General features: G+C 29.7%; 1 protein-coding gene across 1 annotated transcript in view; it reads left to right on the forward strand.

Annotated features, from left to right (window-relative positions):
- Window positions 1-6964: 6964 nt before the first annotated feature.
- Window positions 6965-18687, forward strand: part of LOC147075864 (uncharacterized) — a 125155-nt gene continuing 113432 nt past the window's right edge. The window contains exon 1 of the mRNA XM_085942017.1: window positions 6965-7181. The gene's annotated coding sequence lies outside the window, so the exon portion shown is untranslated. The remainder of the gene's footprint in view (window positions 7182-18687) is intronic.

Genomic DNA, 18687 nt, shown 5'->3' on the forward strand with positions numbered 1-18687 from the left:
ATGACCGTATACCCTGATAGAACAACGTTGCAGAATTCTCTTATATTCTTATTTTCTATATTCTAAAGCCTTATTAAATATTGTCTCTTTCAATTTTGGTATTTATTTTTCAAAATTTATATTATTTATATGTTTGATGGAAATGTGTGAAGTTTCAATCCAATGGAAGACAACACAACTCTACATGACAGTATCTTGAAGTGACGCTCTCACATTAGCGCGTCACAACGTAGGCATAACAATAATCTGTCAAATATATTTCAATGTTGTTTACTATTATGAACAACAAGTGGTGAAGGGTGGCAGTAGGCTGTTAGAATGCGACATAAATAGTGCACACTAAGCTTTGTCAGTCATACTTATTTGTTTTCATTGAACTGATGATATATTTTTTTGCAGATGGTGCTGGTTAGTTTTTAAAATTTAATAAAACCTTGCCTAACCAAACCATAATAATTAACTATTTCTTTTATTCAACGAATAATTCACAAAATTTAAGAATATATCATTCTGATTATTGAACATATATTATAATTTTGAAAAGCACTTTCTGAGAGAATATATTATAACCAATGGAAAAAATCTTTTTTGCCAAAGTAGCTTGATTTGGTAGCGCACTGATAAGTAGTTATTAAAATTGACCAATAGTTAAAACTTGCCGCAATTAGTATGTCACCTTGTAGCATAGTGGTAATGCACGGATCAGGGCGTAAACCTGGGAGATACGGGGTTCGATTCCGCGTCGGGTTGGCTTACTTTTTTTTCAAAAAAGATTTTTTCTATTGGTTATAATATATTCTCTCAGAAAGTATTTTTAAAAATTATATATGTTCAAACCATAATAGTTTAGGTATACTGTGGGCGATCCGACAAAAATAGTGCACACTTTTTCAGTCATACTTATTTGTTTTCGTTGAATTAAGAATTAAGAATACATATTACGGACGGTGTTGGTTAGTTTTCTTAAATTCATCAAGCCCTTCCTAACTAAACCATTATCGATAACAAATTTAGTATTGTATGGTTTATTGGCATAATTTTAGATATCTTATAATTAAACGAATATTTTTCGATTATTTTCTACTATGGCTTGAATTAGACAAGGCTTAATTGAATTTTAAAGACAGACACCATCTCTACATTGTAGTCTTAGTTCAATGGAAACAAATATGTTTGACTGACAATGTTTAGTGTGCACTATGTATGTTGGATCTTTTTTTTTTTAGAATTATTAATAACCATGTTCTTGCTTTTTCGTACAAGGTGGTTGTTAGTAGTTTTGAACAAACACAAACACCAAGGCTTTGAGAAAAACACATAAAGATTGTGTGTCCTGACCAGGGAATTGAACCCAGGAACTCTCGGGTGGAAGGCAAGCGCCTTACACTTTGCACTACGAGACCCGTCTGTATGTTGGATCTTAACAGTTTACCTCTACCCTTCGCAGCTGATATATAACGAATATTTTTTTTTTAATATTATCTACAATGGCTTGGGTTAGGCAAGGTTTAACTGAATTAAAAAAAATAACAAACACTATCTACACATTGTACGCTTAGTTCAATAAAAAAAACGGTATGTGTACTTATGTACGCGCGTTAGCAGTTATTCTTCTTTGGCGTAACAAAACAAAAACAAAACTTGTGATTAACTAGATTCTTTGACTAGCTCTTAATTATTATCTTGTTAAATTACACACTCAAGAAAAGGGACCGCTTATTGGAATGCCGTTGGTTTATTTCTGTACACTTTAACTTATATTACTAACTGACGCTTAATCGTTTGTTAGATAAGGAATTGTAAATGGTCGACAATAATAAATCTGCTGCCTAGGCAACGGAACAATTCTAAACTATAATATTAAACTGTATTATCATCTCGATTGCAATTTCATACTGTGGCGTAAAGGTAGTGCGTTCGGGTGGTTCGAATCCAATCAAGTGCGTTTTTTTTTCGTGTGAAAAAATAAATTATGTGTTACATGGCACACGTCTAAAACACATTCTTATCTGATTTCCCAAACACGCCAAAAGAATTATAACTTCAAAAATACGTTTGACTAGTAAAGTTTAGTGTGCACTATTTATGTCGGATCTTAATAGTCTACCTCCACCCTTCGCCACTGATGAACAACGAAATGCCCTCGATAAAAATTTACGAAAGAACATATTACTTTTTATAGGCATATCACATTATTGCGGAATTTACATGAAAAAAGGTTGATCAAATTTCATCTAATTGAATCACGGATACAAAATTATAGCGGAGGCAAAATACGGCTATTTATACCTACATACGCCTTAGTATTTCACAAATTAAATTATTTTGTTATTGTGTTTCTATAATAGTGTATTTTATTTAAAACAATTGTTTTTAAATCAGTACCTACATAATATATTTTGTGAATTATTCAGTAGGTATGTATAAAAAATCGTAAAATTACTTATTAAAAATGAAACAAATAAATTAACTACGCCTACATAAATCATAGTGGCCGTTTAAAGATAAAAATATAATATTATACACAGAGCACCCACAGTGGCTGGTGGCTTAAGCGTCGGCATATAGCGCCGTGGATCCCAGGTTCGAATCCTGGTTCTGGAAAGTACAAATATTATTTTTAAATTTGTGTATGAGTCAGAGTATGGACCTTATAGGTTGAGCAAGTGGCTGACATTCATTTTTCGTTAAGAAAAATCTGTTAATACAAACCTTCACTCTGTGGAGGTCATTTTGATCCTATTAGGATTGGACATGGTCGAAAAAAAAACATTGTATTATTATATACCGTGGTATGAAATAAAATAACGATACGTTCAAAATACTAGTATAATATGCATAGTTTCAATCAATCGACTTTCAATTAAATTTATTTATTTTACATATAATGAATTTGACAAATTATAAATTCAAAGCGTTGACAACATGACATAAAATAAGTGTTAATAATTTTTAAAAATAAAAATACAGTGAAGTGTGAGTTAATAATACAATAAATAATAAAATTAGAAATAAAATAAAATAACAAAAATAACAAAATAATAAAATAAAAGTAGATGGAAGCACACAGAGTGAACTTTGATAGACCCTATCTTAAAAACTTTCAACGTTCACCTAAATTCACCCTTACGTAAGTGGAATATATCAATGTCCAAAGCGATTTCAATAAACATAGTTATTGCCCTCCCAATTGGCATTACTAATGGCAGGTTAGTTCTGCACCGTGGCAGAACAAACAACGGATGCCCTCGATTCATAAGGTAATTATTAGAGACACACAAGCCAACACCACCAAGATTGGCAGAGTTCACATTTACAGTTTCAGCTCAGTAAGACTTAAACATTCAAAGTAACATTGTGCAAAGTGAGTTATAATATAATATTATAAGCCTTATAAAAATAGCTCAATTTATAATACTTTTCAGTAATAATATTGTCTCCAGAAGGAAGGTAATGGTTAAATATAAATTATGTGTATGCAGCTCATAGGATCACAGTTTACCGTAAGCGGTCGTCCAAAAAACAAAATGATGCGTTATTTGTGTAGTATTTAACGAGCACCTACATGCTAATCTATTTTCGAATCATTCATAATTCTACATAAATATATGACACGATATAATTGTATGTATTTCTAATTTACTTCACTACTTATTATTTTATGTCTTTCCTTTATATTCCAGTTGTTTTTACTAGCTAGTATGTATTTTTAAATATTTTATTTATACATCTAGAATCTTGTTCAGGAGACTCATACTGCATTATTGAGCCATTTTATAGATACACATCAATGATGCTACACCAAATGGGCGGAAGGGATGAAATTATAGAGAAAAACAATAAATACTATTTTAATAGTAACAGCCAAGGCACAATCTGTTATGTAGAGCCATACAGAAGAATACTATCCTACTAAATTTAACATACTACTGGAGCTGCTAAATAAGTTATTTCTGTAGAAGAAAAAAATCTGTCCAAATTATATTTTTATTTTGACAAATTGATATTTATAACTAACCACTAATTATTTAAATAATTCCCTATGCTTATTTAAATACTTTCATATTGATTATTTTAATACTTAGCATTAATCATTTTTTACTTGCTGTTAATATTAAACAATTGCCACTATTTATATTAAATACTTACAATTTTTGCATATAATATTATATACTTACCGAATAATTTGAAGCCATAAAATAACCATAAATAGATCCACGGACTCATGGTGGTAGACAGTCTGTTCTTTTAAAATATATAGTCATGTTTGAAACGAATAATTATAATGTGAAGAAGGAGATGCCATTAAAGGCAAGATGATCCTCAAATTAACGGTGATTGTAGCACGCAGAAGACTATAGATTTCTTTTACAGTTCAAGAATTGAGAATTATGAAAAATACAGTTTGGAAAATACTTTGTCAAATATTGTACATGTCATAGACTACTAAGTAAAAGACATATATTGGATGGTTAAACCATTTTAGAAGAAGACTATGTGCCTAGATAATCTCTATAGTGAACAATAATTCTGCTATTAAGGTTGTGGAAACTGTCATTGGAGAAAGAACTTTTTCTTCTAAAGTTTATGTAACACAAGATGGATACATGAAGAATGAAAACCTTAGCTAACCTAACCTAACCCAACAAATAGTCTAGTATATCAGATATTTTCAAAAATTGTTTGCTGCTGGCTTTCTGTAAAGTGTAAACCGACAAGAATCTTGTTTTATTTAGACATATTATATAATTATTTCCGATACAACGTTTCACGGTGAAGTAAGTGTGTTACGATGAACTGCATATATAGATACGTACAAGTTTCCGGACACGACACAAGATATCCATTACAAGAGTTAAATTTGAGTAGTTTAAGTGTCTATAAAAAGAAAAAGTATTTATAGGGGACGGTAGGCTAAGTTTTAATTTATTAATTATGGAATTGGAAATGACCTGGCCAATTTAATATACATATTATTAACAATCTCAAAGAGTACGTTTATTTGTGTACGTAATAAACATTAATATAACTATAAAACCCCCATTGAAATTATCCGTAAATATGGACCTAAGCAGTGGATAAACAAGGTATGAAATTTGGTTGAAAGTTAACCTTTAGCTCGGGCAAAGTAAACACAAAATATGTTATTTATTAAAACGGCTAAAGTTTTATGAAAAGCCGCATCATGTTGATTAGAAAAGTTAACTACTTTTGTATTTTAGGGGAGTGTGCAATAACTTTGTAATTTCGGAATATTTGATATGGATCGACTTACTTAATGTAACAATCTTATTATAAAGTTCACCCTCAAGCAATTTAATAAAACGTCAAACTGTCATCATGTGAAAATAATAAGGCTGTTAAAAATTTTCTTTGGAGAAAGCTTTCCATATGATCGTTTTATATTTTTAGTTTACATAAAAGAATAAATTGTCTCGCCAAAAGCTTTATTGTAAAAATATTCTCTCTTTATTAAACATACATAATTCAGAAATACCTCAGCGTCGATGTGCTTTACCATTTTATCTACCAGCGCATCTATTCTATACACAATACTGCTATCGGCAGCTATCGAGGGTAGTTTTTCATATGTTTGTATCGAAATATTATAATTTTTACAAAAAGTTAGCCGTCTAAACAGTCAAAACTGTCTATCTTGCTCTAAGATTTAGTTTACCCAAGAGGGGTGCTGTTAAAACATAGAAACTAACTTATTGTAATTGTTACAATACGTGTTATTACTTCGATACAATACTATCCTGGATAGCTGCCGATAGCGGCCGATATCAGTATTGTGTATAGAATAGATGCGTACCTAATTACGACAAAATTAACTAATAAATACATAAACAACCGAAATGTTTATCAAAAAGACGGATTCTATTGATTTATAGACGGCCTCAGGATCTTTCAAGATCGTGAATTTGCTAATCATTTTAATCATTAATAGTTAAACTATAAAATGAGTAATTTTCAGGTATTTCCGAATTATGTATGTTAAATAAAGAATGATACCTACATTCTTATAGTTTGGAAACTATTCAATGAATAAAAAAATAATTTGCATATATTTTGATTGAGCTATTATGCTGTCTGTACCTTAGAGCTGAAAGTCTGGAAGTCACATATTATTCAATATTTTGCAGAAGAGCATTTTAAACATAGTTAATCTTCTAGTTAAAATACTCACTCGCGTTCGGACTAAAACTCCATAATATGTTGGAATTAATCTTTTTGTTATAGTTTAAAGAAAAAAAATACTTAAATTGGTCATCCACTCTTTCAGCTCTTAAGTATAATAATTGGACTACCGCCTTTGTAAGTATATATTTGGAAACCATTATGACATTTAACTCCAAAGTTTTCAGCATTAAGGAAACGTGAATACACATTTAAATCTGCATACTTAACTAAAAAATGATAAAAGGTACATTGTTATTTTGCAGAAAGTATTTATAATATAAAAAAAGAGGTAAAATTTTTAATGAATAAAAAAATATATCGAAATGGACATCGTGAAGTTATTAGAAATTAAACAGACAGTTAAAGATATGTACCGTACCTATTTGAATTCTATTAAGTCAACGTTTTTTGGAATTTGGTGGTTTTTTTAAGTTTTACTTGCAGATAAGTCGTTAAATATTTTATTTGCATAGTTTGAAGCAAAATGGATATTAATTAGCAGAAAAAACGAGCTAATGCCGACACAGTTAATGTATTTATAGCCTAAAAGTCTAGAGTACCTTTTTTCAATTTAAAAATTTTCGGTATAATTTTATGTCAGCGCAAATGAAAAAATCTGCCCCTAAAGACATTAAAACCAGAGCCAGCCGTAATTTGAATTAGGAAGAGTTTTCACAGCTTCCGAAATTTCCCGCTGCGCTTTGCGCCCCGCCTTACTTAAGGGATGAGAGGACGATATACTTTCAGTATGCGTCCCCACGTGGTGATGGATAGGCGGGTGGATCTTAGACGCGCACTGATAATACCGTGTTATCGATAAATAATTTGTTACGTTAAAACTAAAACAAAGTTTTATTTTATTTAAATTTAAATAATTCAAAAATAAATTATTTTGGTTGTTTAACAATATCATTTTCGTTATATTTCAGAAAATGATTGTGTAGCATAAAAAAATTAATGAGTGTTCAACCTTGTTGTCATTAAATTGGTGAATAAGGGTTTGTTATTTTTATTATCTTATTAATAATGTTAATTTAATTATTATTAATTAATCTATCGTTAACGTGAAAAAAATCCATTGCACTAGAATTATGATTTTTTTTACATTTTCAAATTTTTTGGACTGTCTGTAACTGTCTAAGAGTACATCTATCTAAATGCTTAGACAAAATTAACTACCTAATGATGTATTCGTTGACCGAAAAATCTATGAACAGTAATTTTAATGCCAAAAATTACTTTATTATCACTCTTTAACAAATTATTAAACATAATTTCAGTTTTCTGCAAAAAAAGTACATAATGAAAAACGAGGTCAAATATTTTGGTTAACCCACTTTTTATGAAAAAACTTGATGTAAGAGTGTTTTTGTCCTTCAATACAATCACTGCTGACCTGTTTATTAATATTGAATTAACACATTTAAATATAATGTTAATTATATCTAATTGCCAGGTAATGCAAACGCGCCAGTCGCGTTGTTAGCACTAAATGAGTTAATAGATATGTGATTTCTAATATTTATTTTTTTAGATAACTACGTAGTGCACACTTATATATCTTAATTTTAACAACACGTATATATGATAATTTAATTGAATCTTTTATTCAACCTTGAATAAACACAAATTTTTAATAGATTATGTATAATTTTTAAAACTACATGTTTTCAGGAACTATTGAATAAAAAATAGTAATATAATATGTCGAAAATGATTGTCTTTCCACAGTGAAATTTGAAATAATTACAGATAGCGTAGTTATTAGTAAATAACGAAATCATAGACACATCGATAGCTTAATGGATAAAACCACTCGATTATTGAATTATATGAATTTGAACTCATGAATTTAATTATGCAGGTTCCTCGTAATTTTAAGACAAATAATATTGTAGATAATGTAAAAATTATCAACATCAAATTATGTATTAATTATTCAATAATACAAACTTATATGAGGAATTAGAAGGCAATTTTGATTGTCATTAACAAAAATATTTTTAAAAATTAGACAGTAAAAATGAATTGAAGCAGGTGAAACCGGTTATGACTAGAAGTAAAATTAGCAGAACAAGTACTACGTCATATTGTATTTTATTGTAATTAATTTAATGCGTTTTCACAAAAAATTGACAGTTATTAAATATCTCCTCCAGTCCCCTGAATACATCAAGAGTACCTACTCAAAACAGTGACTGTATTAAATTAATAATATTCAGAAAATTAATACTTTTTATTAAGGTTACTACAATTTGTTTGGATTTAAATTGATTTAAGATTCAAACTTTTCTCTTGCATTTACATTTGGATTAGTCCGTAAGCTAGTCTCAAAGTGATTTTTTTAATCCAATGCAACAACATAATGGAGAACTATTTCTCGTAAAAAGTCTTTTGATGTTCATAATATGGTTTGCTTGAGATCGAACATGGTAATTTAGTTATTAATTACTTATCTTCCCCAATAATTATGTAGTAATTTTTAACTTAGTGGGATATTGATATATAATATATTCTGTGTCGGTTGTACGTTTGCCATTGATGAGAGGTACATAATATCTGGAGACACCAAATGGCAAAACCGTGGTCACAAAATGAAAAAGTACAAAACTGATATCAATAAAAATTTAATTTGTCTCAAATCAACGTGCTATTTCTCCAATTCGTTATTATTTTGATTATATGTCTGGTGACATATTGTATTCAAATTTCATACTTATTCAATTTTCTGTAAAGTAGTCACTATGTGACTTCTTGTGACGGAGTTGTAAATTAATGTATATATCTCAACTAGTAATACCTACTAACTCCTTTGACATGCTATGTATGTTTTCAATTTCATGCAAATCTGTACTTCATTTAATTGGCAAGGTGTCAGAATTTTGCTTGTGACATATATCATGAAAATATTCTTCAAAAATACGCAACAGAATTCAAGGAAACATTTTCTTCTTTTCAACATAAAAGAAAATTGTATCGCTTCCACTTATAAAATAAAACGTTCGTTTGTCGAGAATTCTGGGTGAAAGATACAGATAAAAAAATGTTTGAAATAATAATTGAGAGTTTGCACAACATTGTGTAAAGAAAAATTTCTGTTAAGGGGGGACATGCTCGTCGAAGGTCAAAATTGAGTTTTTATTGTATATTCAAACCATGATCCTGGACACTCCTTAAACGTTGTAGATGATCTATTTATATAATTTTGAAGCCTTATTATCCTTTATAGTTATTTTAAACATTTGATAACTGCATGAAGTATTTTTGTTACATAAAATAGTATTCTTTTAAACCTCTCGCTCTAATGTTTTAGAATATAGTCATATTTCGGTACATAACTGTGCAGTGGTGTTAAAATTTTTTACATTTATTAATTTTTAAACGCATTTATAAAACCATTAGCATAATTTATTACGAGATAATTTTTGTAAAATATTCACGATAAAAAATTATATTGATAATCTCTGTGATCCCAAATTTGACAAGAATTAGGCATTTTATTATTCAAAAAATCGGCAAGATTAACACATTTGAAGATGATTCTAAAGGTATTTATTATAAGCTATGTCCTTGACCATTCAAGTGTGATAAACATCTTATGAATAATGATTGCTTTATAATAATTATTGACCTAAGAATAAGGTAGTGTTTTTTTGAAATACGCCATTTCTTTTGTCATTCCCTAGTGGTTTAGCTACAACATACGGCCGTAGCCATAAATTGACAAACTATAATTGAAGTAGGGAGTAAAATGATATTGACGTGCGTGTTTGAACATGTACCGTTTAAAAAAAAATAAAAAAAAATTCGGTTAGGTACATGTTCAAACACGCGCGTTAACATAATTTTACTCCCTACTTTAATTATAGTTTGTCATTTTATGGCTACGGCCGTATGTTGTAGCTTAACCACTGGGGAATGACAAAAGAAATGGCGTATTTCAAAAAAACACTACCTTCTTCTTAGGTCAATAATTATTATAAAGCAATCATTATTCATAAGATTTTTATCACACTTGAATGGTCAAAGACATAGCTTATAATAAATATCTTTAGAATCATCTTAAAATGTGTTAATCTTGCCGATTTTTTGAATAATAAAATGCCTAATTCTTGTCAAATTTGGGATCACAGAGATTATCAAAATATTTTTTTATCGTGAATATTTTACAAAAATTATCTCGTAATAAATTATACTTATGGTTTTATAAATGCGTTTAAAAATTAATAAATGTAAAAAATCTTAACACCACTGCACAGTTCTGTACCGAAATATGACTATATTCTAAAACATTAGAGCGAGAGGTTTAAAAGAATACTATTTTATGTAACAAAAATACTTCATGCAGTCATCAAATGTTTAAAATAACTATAAAAAATAATAAGGCTTCAAAATTATATAAATAGATTATCTACAACGTTTAAGGAGTGTCCAGGATCATGGTTTGAAAATACAATAAAAACTCAATTTTGACCTTCGACGAGCATGTCCCCCTGTTATGTTAAACCAAATTTAATATCGACGATAAGGGTTTACAGTATAGACGTATGATTTTTGTTGTTTGGTGTGTGATATGGCATCTATTAATTGTATGCAGAAGGTTGCGTCGTTTGTGTGATATTATATGTTCGGGGCACAATAGAAATAAGACACACTGAGTATTTTCATGTGTTTGTATTTGATGTATTTGATATTTTTTGATGCATGGCATTTAATAATGATGACACATTGGTATTGATGTTATGTTACGTATAATTTACATTGATTTTCATCGTGTTGGATATTCAGTGAATTGCGAGTGAATATTTGACTCTACAGTTCTATGCGGAAATTGTAATTGATTTTTTGGCTGTAATTTCCACTTGGTATTATTGTCTGTGCCATACAAAATGACCACAGACAATAATACTTCGGTTGAAGAGTTGGGTAAACCTCTACAACAGTACTTTTATAACGATGTATATATTTATTAATACGAACAAAGAGCTTTTTTTAATGGTTTGAAAATTAGGATTTCGTTAGCTACAGATTAATTTGAATTGAAAATTAATCTATTATAAAAATAAATATATTTAGCATATTTGTTTTCCAAGATAAAATACACTCCTTAAATTGACGTATTTATGAATTGAATATACATTATTCAGATAAATAAATGTATTCAGTTGCCAAAAAATGAAGAAATGTTTTCTTTTTTATTTACAAATTATTCCAAAAATGCGGCTCAGATATTATATTATTTTTATCCTTGCCAATAAATTCTACATAACTAAAATCTTTGTAGATTTAATTTCAAATAGGTATTAGTATAAAAAGTCAAAGCCATTTGGCTACAATTAAAATATTAACATAATTATTTTGGTTATATTTTTTTTAAATTTAAATTAAAAAAAAATTATTTCACATTTCCACATATTTTTTAATAAATCTAATGGATGTTTTACTCATACTAGAAGAGTTTTCAATCGGTTATCAATTTATGATTACATATGTCCATAGCTATAAATAATGGAAATTTACTGGGAACTATGTCATCCGAATATAAAACTATCATAGATCACGTCAGAGTAATTACTTTACATGATGGATCTTCAAAGTAATTATTTTTATCTTTACATGAAACATGGTAATTAATTTAACTTTATAGTTTCATTGAAGTTCCATTGCATTCAATCTACGTTCGTTTGAATAAATTAATAATTTAATATTAATATTAGTAATTTTGATTGCCTATTAAAATGTTTTAACAAAAAGTGCAATCTAAGATAATTGCGATTTAAAATTACGTAGCAATTCTCATTATAATGTATTTTCAAAATTCCTTAATATTTCAAAAAGAATTTGGCAGTACATCCGTTATCAGTAATTCATCCGACATTCCTATAATACATAGTTTATATAACTGTGTTTTTACAGAATATTGGTATACAATTAAATTAAAAATAATTACAAGATAAAAAGAATTTTTTATATACAACGTTTTTAAATTTTCTGTTGAATGATATAAACTTGACTGGACTACCTTAAACGATCAAAAAAAAAATTGTATTTGATGGAAATAATACTGAAATGTCATTTTGACACTGATTCTATAGTAACGCACGTATATTATATAAATAATTTCCTAGCAACCAATAATAGTGGATTGGATTACGGATTTATTCCGAAATAACTTTTCATACAAAACGAAATTAACTAAAAATGAATTTAATTATACTTAAAGATGGCTAAAATTATTAAAAAGAATGCATTGGCATCGTGTTCTGATATATTCTAAAAGTTTCAAATGTCTAGCTAGTCGGAATAATCGATTGTAAGATTTGTACCGGACAAATAAAAATACGACCGAATAAAAACGTAGTAATGTAAAATAGACCTATTCGAGTTATTCATGTGAACACCTTTTTTCCTGATTGGATTTAAACATAAACAACATGTGAGTATGTACATATTGTTTAAAAAAATGCTTCGTAACTATAATTCATTTATTTTAATGTATATAATTATTTTACTTTTGACAGTTTCTCAAACGAGTAGTCTCCGACTAACTTTCTTCGAGGCATGTTCGTCTTTCATTCTGTTGAAGCACAGAGTTCTTAAAGCATTTTTCCCCGCTCGCACGTGGTGTAGTTTCCAATCCGATATTCTGATTTTTTGATATTCTGATTTTTTTATGCACCCGGCAATTACATGCGTGCTCCTATTTTGGGTGAAAGCTGTTTCCTCATGTCAGGCTCACCAGGTCCCAATAGCGAGGGCTGTGCGGCTGGTCAATACACTTCCTAGAGATGTAGACATTTTTAACGATGCATTAGGTATTTGGTTTTTAAAATCCTATTTTATTGTTTAATTTGTATTTTTCTTGAATTATTGTTTTTTTTAAATTTATCTTTTGTTTTATTTATTTTTTTACAATGTAATATATCGATCTAAATATAACTAACTTATAATACACAGATAAAATTTACAAGAACATCATATTAGATTTTTTTTTTTACTTTGATCTACTGAAATATTTTAAGTCCCGCCTACTATGTTGGTAAAGCAAAAGCTTGCTTTATAAGATACGTTTTGTAAAGCTCGTTGTAACCTTCAAATTGAAAACCTGGATATTATTTCTGTGAAATAAATATGCCCTAAATATTTTATAAAAGAAAATACTCTCACCATAATATATATGGGTGAATGATAAAATACTGATCATTATTATATTTATGAAGATTTCAGCGTAGTTTAAATAATTTTGATTCTCAAGAATCCGATGTGCACTATTATAAACATGACAATAATATTCTGGAAAAGAAAGTAATTCTGAGTAGTTAAATAGTGAGCGTAGAGAAAACACTGGGGTTAACATACACTTACATTAAAAAAAGGCTACTTCGAATAGAGACATGACATAAAGATAGTAGGTAACATGAATTGGTTAAATTGTAACAGTTATTAAAGCATTCTCTGACATATTATAAAGACTACAAAATAACCGAAGGTTAAGGACTACCGCCAGTGACGTCCCTAGATAAAATGCCGCCCCTAGGCAGCGCCAAAATGTCGCCCCATTTTTTAAAAAGTATTTTTATCATCATTTCATGAGTCCAATATCTAGGAAATGTATTGTATGGATACATTACTAACAACATATCAGAATGTAATTACTCGTAAATCTGCACGTGTTGTTTTTGGTTACCAAGGACGTAGAAGGGCAACGGAAGTAAACTAGATGTTGCGAACCCGACAAAACCAGTGAGCTGAATTTGTTAATGATAGTTTCGTTATTATTAAGTTTAGATAGCTATTTATATCTATATATTCCAAATGATTCTCCTCGATTTGCCGCCCTTCGAGTAACTGCCGCCCCCAAGCGACGCTCAATCTGCCTACCCCCACGGGACGTCACTGACTACCGCTCACGATAACGGCTGGCCACAACGATGCAATGCAAATAGGCCACAAACGGCTGGTCGGTGGGTTAAACGCCTGTCGCTACGTCTGTAGATTAATATATTGACCGGTCGTAGGCGGTGGCAATAACGGATGAAGTATAATTCACTTGAGATAGTAATATCGACTGTATTTAGGAAAAAGGGAGTAACCCACACAGAACAAATTTTACAGGAGAGGCAAAAAACGTTTTTTGAATGATTTTGGTTCAATATTAATAAAAAAAATAGTCACATACATTGGGTGCATGGTTGCTTATTTGTGTAATATCTTTTCGATCTACTCATAATTAAAGAAGTTATTACAGAAAAATCATTACAATTGAGGGAAAATGCTTTTTTCCTTTAATTAAAACTCAATTAAAACCTGAATTTAGATAATAAATCGGCATTTGCGGCTTACTTCCTTTTTACAGAACGTGTACTTAGTTGTATACATTATTAATATCTAATAAAGCACTTTTCGAAAAATCAAGGGTTACGCCCTGTTTCCTAAACACAGTCGATATGTATTAGGTAGGTACCTATTTGCAGAGAGGATAGGTAAATATAACACTATAATATCGATACCCCATTTAAATAATGAAACAACTCAAAATATCAAGATTTCCAGTTCATAATGCCATTCGATGTAGAAAGGTATTCTCTTTTCAGCACATTCGGTAAACAATTCAGTAAAAAAAGTCAGCAATTTCTTCAATGTGTCATAAAATCGAAAAACCTTTTCTGAGTTTAACTATTAATTCGTTACTGAAATCTCTGGCTTAATTCCTTACTAAATTGTAGAATTTCATGTTACATTGCTGATTACAGTTGCGCACCCAGGGGGGGGGGGGGCAAGGGGCCCTGGCACCCCCCAAAAATAAAAATTATTTATTTATTATTTAAATATTGAAATTGAAAGCCAATAAACTATACCTTTGAGCTTAGGCTTAGACAAATAAAAATACGCCAAAAAAATGATTTTTAATAATTCTCCAGCACCCTTTTTAGAAAAAAATCTTAAATAAGATGATTTTCAATTACTTATATAATTGTGCAATATATTTTTTGATTATTATGTGTCGATACTCGACAGCTCCATTATTAAAGTAAATGTATTAAAAATCGCCAATAATTCACTGTATAAGTACCCTTAATTTGAACTAAAACACAATTTGAAAAACGTTAATGTAGTGTTTCACACTGCCTTTGATCTTAGCGGTAGGTAGGGGGCCTGCCAAATATCCTAGCCTGAGGGCCCGTTTCAGGATGTGGGGACCATGGTGTAGGTACACCGAGTGCAATAGACCGATAAACGAGAAATTAGGCTGTGAAGAAGAAAAAGAGCCTATAGGACTAATTTACATTCTCCTCCTTGCCCCCCCACCCCATATTAAATCCTGGGCGCGTCACTGCTTCTGAATTCCACCAAACTAAACATACATTTTTCTCAAAATCAAGGCCTTAAAATTAAAATTAAAACTTCTGCAAAAAATTCAAACACCATTATCTTGGAAGTTTTTTTGAGTAATTGTACTATTGAAATATGGTATCGATATGTATAGAAATTAATGAATACTTATATTAATAATTATTATGACATTTTCGATTGTAATGAAAAAAATACTTATAATATTAAATATTAATTATGTTCTAATTTAACGAAGTCACACTGTAAAAAGAAGAAATAATATTATTAATATTCAATACCAAGTTATTTTGAAAACAATTTCATTCAATACCTTTGAACTGATATAAGCATTACCCCGTTTTCAATTAATTCATTTGAAATCGTTTAATACTACCTGATTCACAATTAAATTTACTAAGTAGAGAATGAAGGCTTTTATATTAAAATTTCTACCTACCTCAAAACATACTTGTCTTTGAAGTGCGATACAATATCTATATTTTCAAAAAGATATCTCAGTTATATATTTAGAGATTATGTTGTTTATTTAGCGAAGCTTTTCCAATATCAAAAGACCTTGGTTACATAATATTTTGTTCAAAAAGATCGACAATGATTTACAATATTTTTTCCACTGTTACTACTTCAGACTTACCGCATGAACATCAATCATCAATGTGTGTGTTTATAATAATAAAGTTTTTTGTTTCTATCAACAAAATTCAATCCATATAATATTTAGAGGTTTACAGTGAAGGGCACAAAAACATACCAACCCATTTTAAGTAAAACACAATAAATATAATATTGTAGTTTAATAATTAATAGCCAGATTAGTTTGATACGCTTCAAAAGGACATCAATAATTGGAGCATACCATAATAACACATAATATATTTAAACTAATAAATGTTAAAGGAAAAATTATTTATTGAAGAAATTAGGAACAATAATTTATTAAAATTCTAAGAAGTTTTTCGTTGAAAAATGAATCGATTAGTCTTAACTTGCATTTCAAAAAACACTGGTTTATGTTACTTGTTGGTATTTATATAAGTATACATATTAAGTTAGTATAAACAAAGCGGCACTCGTGGTGCAGTGCGTTTGGCGTTGGCCTTTTTTCCGGGAGCTCCGGGTTTGATCCGGTGATGTCAAAGTCACAATGTGATTTTCTGTTACTAAAAACACTATTAAATTACAAACTACCTGTCATTATAATAATATATTATAATGAAAAAAACTGAATAAGTAAAACATATTGTGTTTAATTTTGAATAAAATAATTGTTTTTAACTAAGAATATACACTTATTAATACATACCATAAATGATAAATTAAAAAAAAAAACTTTGCAACCTATGTAAAGGCTCCATCGCATATATTCTATACACAAGGCTGATATCGTCAGCCATTGATGGAAGTTTATCATATTTATGTATTGATATATTATAATTTTATTGTTACAATAAGTTAGCCGTCTAAACTGTCAAAAGTTTCACTTTTACTCTAAAAATGTACACACCCACGAGCATGGCCTCCACATCCTGAAGTGGGCCCCCAGGCTAGGATCTTTGGCGGGCCCTAGTCCCCTGTCGAGTATTGATATACAATTAATAATTGTGTCGTACAACCATATAATATTTAATAATAATATTATTGAAGAAAATAGCGCCGCAGGCTACTTTTTTTTCTAGTGAAGCAAATTTGTGATGTGTGCTTATCTTACTTATCTGGTCGACTCGCCTCGCCGGGCCCTCAAGCTAGGGCCCTGTCAGCCCCCCTTTGTGGGGGCTATGCCCAATAGTATTAAAACATAGCACTTATTGTAACAATTATAATGTCCCAATACATAAAAATGACAAACTACCTTCGATAGCCAATAGCCAATAGTGGCCTTGTGTACAGAATAGATATGAAACTGCATGTAACCATTGATAGAATAATGTAATGCGTTTATTTAAATAGTTCTATACACTATTTATTTCCTTTTTTTGTTAATTATAACATCAAATGACGTAGTTGTTAGAAGTAATTTACATGAATCAAATACGGACAAGTAGACTTTACAGATTTTTAATAACAGGTATATCTCTTATTTTTTTTCAAAATTAAGTTGACGTAATGACCTAATAAGTTTGGTAAGTGGCTGACATTTTTATCTCTCGAAAAAAAAATGTCACGAAACCCCACCTTGAGTCAGGTTACATGTACATTATACGTACAACATTTCACCGTAGCACAGTTTGCCGTATTGGAAAGAGATGACCGTACACTATATGAAGCGCCTAGTTTCAAAAGCCCCTAAAACGGTTTTCATAAAATTTTGAGTTAGATATATATTTAGAGATAAGTTTTTGTCCACTATAATATGTTGGACAAAGTTATAGTTTCAAAAAAGGTCTAAAACCCTCAATATTTATTATCAAAAATTAGGCTTAATTTCAAAACCCCCTAAAACAGTTTTCATATGAATTTCAAATCCCCCTAAAATGAATAAGCCAATCAGCGGCTGCTCTGATGGTCATGTGATACGGATTTCAATATGTCTGCCTGAACAAAATTAAAGTGACGTCGTGTTGATCGCTCTGTAGGTTAATAGTATTTTTCTATATTTATAATGAATGTTAAACTGATTATTGTGTTGAAACGTAAGCCCAGTGAGTCAAGGAAGCGTTTAGAAAGAAAATAAATATGGGACATCAATATCGATCGCCAAAAACGGCAAGTGAATATTGACAATAGTCAATAGTCATACTGTCCCTATTGTTGATTATAAAATTACTTGATTTAAAATTATTACAGTTTACCATTGAAAACGTTAAATATGTACCTATTGACTAAATACTTTTTTCACATATGTTATTAATTATCAGGACCGGTTTTACCAACTTATTATTTTCTATACAAATTTAAAAAAAATGCATAATAACAAAATATAAAGTAGGGACAGCCACTAACTAGAATATAAATAATTATATGTATACTATACCTATACCATTTATCCGATTACGATAAAACTTTGGTGAGTTATTGTGTGCACATCTGCCAAGGTTTCTGAATTAAAAAAATCATCTTCTCCTTCTTCATCATTCTATTTTATTTTATTCGAATGGTTCCTATACTATTCATCCGATCGCAATGAAACTTTCGACAGTTGTTGTGCGCACA

The sequence above is a fragment of the Rhyacophila brunnea genome, unplaced genomic scaffold, assembly GCF_057557595.1.
Source record: "Rhyacophila brunnea isolate RB1 unplaced genomic scaffold, BYU_Rbru_1.0 scaffold_14, whole genome shotgun sequence".
In the NCBI taxonomy this organism is placed as follows: Eukaryota; Metazoa; Arthropoda; class Insecta; order Trichoptera; family Rhyacophilidae; genus Rhyacophila; species Rhyacophila brunnea.